The sequence below is a fragment of the Prionailurus bengalensis genome, chromosome A2 (genome assembly GCF_016509475.1).
Source record: "Prionailurus bengalensis isolate Pbe53 chromosome A2, Fcat_Pben_1.1_paternal_pri, whole genome shotgun sequence".
NCBI classification, from domain to species: domain Eukaryota; kingdom Metazoa; phylum Chordata; class Mammalia; order Carnivora; family Felidae; genus Prionailurus; species Prionailurus bengalensis.
Window position 1 is genome coordinate 3,601,540 of NC_057348.1, and position 6,325 is coordinate 3,607,864.

Here is a 6,325-nt window from a genome sequence, read left to right on the forward strand (position 1 = left end):
GGGCTGTTGTCCTGGCAACCGGCCCCTTCCCCCTCGAACAGTCCCTTGAGGTGAGGAGTGGAGGCACCTGGGATCTGGGGGTTCCGGCCAGAGAGGGTCTCCTGTCACCCAGGACGGCAAAAGAACACCCCCCCCCCCAGCCCCCCTGCCCGCTCAGGGCTCACATGTCCTGGACACGGGGGAGGCCAGGTCACCCCCTTGGGATCGGAATGCCGGAGGTGGCAGCAGCAGGGGGGAGGACATTCCCAGCGGGGCAGGCTACGTGGTGGCAGCTGCCGGGCCCCGCCTGTCCTACGTCCCCTGAGTTGGAGGCTGCAGCTGGTGCAGTGGCTTGGGTTCCTGGGGGGTGGGGGGGTGTTATTTTGGGGGTGGGGGCGAAGGAACGTGAGAAGCACCTCCCCCCGGGGCAGGAAGTGGGGCGGTCCCAGCTGTGTTCTCCCGTTGGCCCACCTGTCCCAGTGGGTACCACAGGCCACCGCACAGGAAGTGTTCCCAACGCCCGCCTGTGTGGTCTCCTGAATCTGGGGCCCAGAGGGGAGGCCGCCGACGGCGGCGGGGAGGGGGCAGGAGCCCCGCCGCCATTGTGCGTCAGAATCTTCCAGAAGCCCCCAGCTGCGGTGACAACAGTATCTGGGGGGGTGAGTGCTTACTTCGGCCGACGCGTTTACAGATGTAGGCTGTTTAATCCTGCACCTTTGGGAAGGAGGGACGAATGATGAACTCGAGTTTTACAGGTGGGGATACTGCGGCTCAGAGACGGAAGTGACTCAGCCAAGGTCACACAGCATATAAATAGCAGAGGTGGGAACCTCATTAGCATTGACTCTATCAGATACACGAACTCCACGTAGACTTCGACCCTATAACGCGGACAGGGGTTTTGCCACCTGGGGCAATGCTGTCTTCAGAACTCTCAGGGATTCTGCCTCCACTTGGGGTGTCTGGAGACATTTGGAGTTGTTCCTACTCGGGGTGCTCCCGGCGTGGAGGGGGTGGGGCCAGGGATGCTGCCCAGCCCCCACAGTCCCCAGGGAAGCCCCCACAGAGCGTGATCCAGCCCCACATGTCAAGTTGTGCCACGGTGAGTGATAACAATTCACATTTAAAAGCCATCATGGCGATCATCAGTAGTCACATTATTTTAAGTGTAATAATTCCTTACAGATTGTACAGATGAGAAAGCCCACGTCCGGAGAGCCTGTGGTTCAGACTCCCAGCCCTGCTCGGGCACCGCCATTCCTGGCTGCTTCCATGATGCCCTGTGAGCTTTACAGGAAAGGGCGCTGGTGCCCAGGGGAGATGTAAATGAGGACTCACACCCGCAGCCCCCAGGACGGGCTCAGACCACCCCGGGTCCCCATCTCGGCTTGGCCACTCACTGATGCTGAGGGCCGCTGGCCGGCCGGTGACCTGCCTCAGCTCTGCATCTCTGAGATGCGTCCCTTCCTCCTTAGCCGACGCGTTGCTGAGCGGTGGTTAGGGGCTCTCATCCTGGTTTTGTGAGCCTGGGTGCCCCCCTGCCCTTCTCTGAGCCTCTGCTGCCTGGTCTGTGAAACGGAGGCAGTGATGACCCTTGACGGCTGTTGTCCTGATTCACAGATGATGGAGAGGATTAAGCGAGGCAGTCCACAGCTCGGCTTGGTGCCTGGGGCACAGTGAGGACCATGGAAAGCTTGGGTACTATAGGGGCGCCTGGGGGGCTCAGTCGGTTGGGCGTCCAACTTCGGCTCAGGTTGTGATCTCACAGTTCATGGGTTCGAGCCCCGCGTTGGGCTCTGTGCTGATAGCTTGGAGCTTGGAGCCTGCTTCGGATTCTGTGTCTCCCTCGCTCTCTGCCCCTTCCCTGCTCATTCTCTGTCTCTGTCTCAAAAATAAACCCTAAAAAAAAAAAAAAAAAAAAAGGCTTGAGTATTATTTAAAATTTTTAACGTTTATTTTATTTTTGAGAGAGAGAGAGACAAAGTGTGAGCAGGGGAGGGGCAGAGAGAGAGGGAGACACAGAATCCGAAGCAGGCTCCAGGCTCTGAGCTATTAGCACAGAGCCCGATGCGGGGCTTGAACCCACGGAGTGTGAGATCGTGACCCAAGCTGAAGTCAGACGTTTAACCGACTGAGCCACCCAGGTGTCCCATTATTTTTAAGCAGGCTTCATGCCCCGTGCAAAACCCAGCACAGGGATCGAACTCACAAGCCCGAGATCAAGACCTGAGCTGAGATCAAAAGTTGGACCCTCAACTGACTGAGCCACCCAGGTGCCCCTTGGGCATTGTTATTATTACAAAAAATTCAATGGTAGTAAAGTACACACAACATAAAATTTACTGTAATTTATCCTAGCCATTTTAAGTGCACAGCTCAGTGGCATTAAGTGTATTCACACTATTGTGCAACCGCCCCGCACCATATGTCTCCAGAACTTTCTCATCTCCCCAAACTGAGACTCTGTCCCCGTGAAACACTGACTCCCCGCCCCCTGCCCCACCCTGGGCTCCTACCATCTACTCTCTGTCCCTGTGGACTGGGCTCCTCTAGGGACCCCCGTGAGTGGGATCATGCAGGATTTGTCCCGTTTTGAAATTAAAAAAAAAATTTATCTTTGAGAGAGAGAGAGACAGAGAGACAGAGAGAGAATCCCAAACAGGCTCTGTGCCTTTATCACAGAGTCCGACTTGGGGCTCGAACTCACAAACCTCGAGATCATGCCCTGAGCTGAAATCAAGAGTCGGACGCTTAACTGACTGCGCCACCCAGGCGCCCCAGGACTTGTCCTTTTCGACTGACCTACTTCACTTAGCATAACGTTCTCCATGTTTATTGATGGTGCCTCATGTTTCAGGATTTCCTTTCTCTTTAAGGCTGAGTAATATTCCATTGTATGAATGGACCACACCTGTTTATCAGTTCATCCATCGGTGGACCCTCCAGCTGCTGTGCCAGGGTGTGATCATGGAAAGAGGAAGAGTCTAGAAGGATATTAAAGGTGGACCCAATGGGATTGGTCAAGCGATTGGTTGAGGAATGTGGTTTTTAAATTTTTTTTTAACGTTTTTATTTATTTTTGAGAGAGAGAGAGAGAGAGAGAGAGACAGAGTGCGAGTGGGGGAGAGGCAGAGAGAGAGAGGGAGACACAGAATCTGAACCAGGCTCCAGGCTCCGAGCTGTCAGCACAGAGCCCGATGTGGGGCTTGAACTCACGAACTGTGAGATCATGACCTGAGCCAAAGTCAGACGCTTAACCGGCTGAGCCACCCAGGCGCCCCAGAGGAATGTGGTTTTTAAAAATACGCCCAAAGGGATGCCTGGCTGGCTCAGGCTGTAGAGCATGTGACTCTCCCTCTCCAGGTCATGAGTTCAGGTCCCATGTCGGGTGTAGAGTTTAAAGTAAAAAAAAAAAGGAGCAAACAAACAACATCCACAAATGTTTTCTTTTTTTAAGTTTATTTATTTATTGTGAGAGAGTGGGAGAGAGAATCCCAAGCAGGCTCCGCACTGTCAGCATGGAGCCCAACTTGGGATTCAGACTCACAAACCGTGATATCATGACCTGAGCTGAAATAGAGTCAGGCACTTAGCCAACTGAGCCACCCAAGTGCCCTCCATAGTGTTTTGACACTCCTTTATTTAAAAAAAAATTTTTTTTTAATGTTTATTTTTGAGAGAGAGAGAGAGACATGAGCAGTGAGGGGTCAGAGAGAGAGGGAGACACAGAATCGGAAGCAGGCTCCAGGCTTGGAGCTGTCGGCCCAGAGCCGGACGTGGGGCTCGAACTCACGGATCGTGAGATCATGACCTGAGCTGAAATCAGATGCTTAACCGACTGAGCCCCCCAGGCACCCCGACTGAGCCCCCCAGGCACCCCGACACTCCTTTACAAAAGTGGAGCCTAATTCTCTTCCCTGTGAGTGTGGGCTGGACCGAGTGAGTGGTTTCTTACAAACAAAATATGGCAGAAGCGATTGTGTCCAACACTCTGAGACTCGGTCACAAAAGTCACCGTGGCCTCCCTGCTCTCTCTCAGATCACTCGCTCTGGAGGAAGCCAGCTGCCGTGTTTCGAGAACACCCAAGGAGCCCAGGTGGCGAGGAACTAAAGCCTCCAGCCGAGAGCCATGTGGCCGGGGCTTCCCCGGTCATCACAATTCCGTTTTGAGAGGCTCTCTCTCTGCCTGCCGTGTGGACAATGGGCGAAACGGCAGAGGTGAACGTACGCCCCCTTGGGAAGCAGCCACTGCAGTCATCCACGTGAGCACTGATGGTGGCCTGGATTCGGGTGGTGGCAGGGGAGATGGAGAGGAGTGGGCAGGTTAACAGAGTTGCTGAAGAAGTAAAACAAACAGAATTTGGGGGAAGAAGCGACTCCGGTAACTTCATCGACGTGGGAGCTGAGGACGGAACCGGCGGCGCAGGGTGGGGAGAAGGTGACGTGACAGGTTTGGCTGTGGCCACGTTGAGTCCATGCCCCCCAAATGTCCAAAGGCCTCCATAAATACAGCTACCTGTATGTTAAGAGTAGACTAGGGGCGCCTGGGCGGCTTGGTCGGTGGAGCGGCCGACCTCGGCTCAGGTCACGATCTCACGGGTTTGTGAGTTTGAACCCTGCATCAGGCTCTGTGCCGACACAGCGCGGAGCCTGCCTCTGATTCTCTGTCCCCACCCCCTCTGCACCTCCCCTGCTTGTGCTCTCTCTCTCTCTCTCTCTCTCTCTCAAAAACGGAACATTACAAAAATAATCAGAGTAGCAGACGCGGAGAAATCCTAGGGTACACCAGTGGCTGGAATAAGCAAATTTCAACTTGTTATGTACTTATTGTTATTTGTTGTTTATTCAATAAAGTTTTATTCCTTGCGTTTGCACCAATCAAGCGCGAATCAAGTGTCCTGGGGCAGCTCCCCTCCAAACACTCCTCTGCAAGCAGCTGGCAAAAGGGGAGAGAGAGAACAAGGTTCCTATGGCAAGTTTGTAGCGTGGATCTGGCCCTGAAGTGACTTCCGTCGCTTAACCAGATCAGTCACGGGGCCATTGGCCATGATCGTCTTACCTCCCATTGGCCAGGCCAATCACGTGGCCGCACCTAACTGCAAGGGATACTGGGAAATGTAGTCCAGCCATGTGCCCAGGAGGAAGTAGGAAACCCTGATGGAACATGAGCCAGTCCTTGCCAGGCTCTTATTATTGTCCCCATCATTTCTGTTATCATTTGCACTTATCGTCTGTAGAAATGACGCGTGACGGTCACCCATATTTCAGGACCCGAGGAGGGTGAGAGGTGCTGCCTGGTATGTCTGGAAGGCTTCCTGAAAGAAGAGGTATGGATGATGTGGCTTTGAAGAAGACAGAAGCCAGAGATCTGAGAAGGGGGAGAAGAATAAGGATCTGGCGTGACATCAGGGAAGTCGTTCCTTCGTTCCTGGCCGCGCGGAGCCTGGTGGGCCAGGGTGAGTGCCAAGGGGACCCAATGGACCGAAGTGCCTGATTTGTGTTCAGAGTCTCCTGGTTGCTTGAGGAAGCAGATTGCCAGATAAGATACAGGACACCCAGTTAAACCGGAATATCAGATAAACAACGCATGATTTTTTTTTAAGCCTGAGTATATCCCAAATACGGCAATGGGACGTACCTATGCTAAACTATTACTGTCCTTCTGGAATTCAAATTTAACGAGGCATCCTGGAGTTTTATTTGCAGGGAGGACAGAATGTGGGGGAGGTCAGGTGCTGGTGACTGATGGTCATGGATGTGACATGGGCCCGATGTGCAGGCCATATGCCCAGAGGACTTCGACGTCTGCCCTGAGAGGGGTAGCCCTGAGAGGCTGTGAGTGTAGGAGGGACAGGCCCTGACTTGGGTAAGGGGCCCTCAGACCCAACCCCGGGACTTGGCAGCCACCTGCCCCCATGGATTTCCCCAGCCTAGGGCCTTTCCCCTTCAGCAGGGCTGACATTTGGGGCCAGATCATTCTTTTTTTTTTTTTTTTAAGTTTTTATTTAAATTTCACTTAGTTAACATACAGTGTGACAGGAGTTTCAGGTGCACAGGGTAGTGATTCCACACTCGAGTACATCACCCAGTGCTCATCACGACAAACACGCTCCTTCGTCCCCATCACCTATCTCACCCATCCCCCCACCCCTACCCCCTGGTAATCAGCAGTTTGTTGTCTGTAGTTAAGAGTCTGTTGGGGCCAGATTTTCTTGATTGTGGGGGCAACCCCGTTCACTAGGGATGTTGAGCCGCATTCCTGACCCCCGCCCACTCAACGCCGGGAGCATTCGTAGTCATGACAACCACAAATGCCCCCAGACCTCGCCCAGTGTCCCCTGGGGGC

At 53.7% G+C, this 6,325-nt stretch overlaps 1 long non-coding RNA gene across 1 annotated transcript; it reads left to right on the plus strand.

The window, feature by feature from the left end:
• Positions 1 to 3,840: 3,840 nt before the first annotated feature.
• LOC122486746 lies at positions 3,841 to 5,658 on the plus strand. The gene is made up of 2 exons (XR_006298218.1): positions 3,841 to 4,241; positions 5,248 to 5,658. It is a non-coding gene; the product is annotated as an uncharacterized LOC122486746 (long non-coding RNA).
• The last annotated feature ends 667 nt before the right edge of the window (positions 5,659 to 6,325 follow it).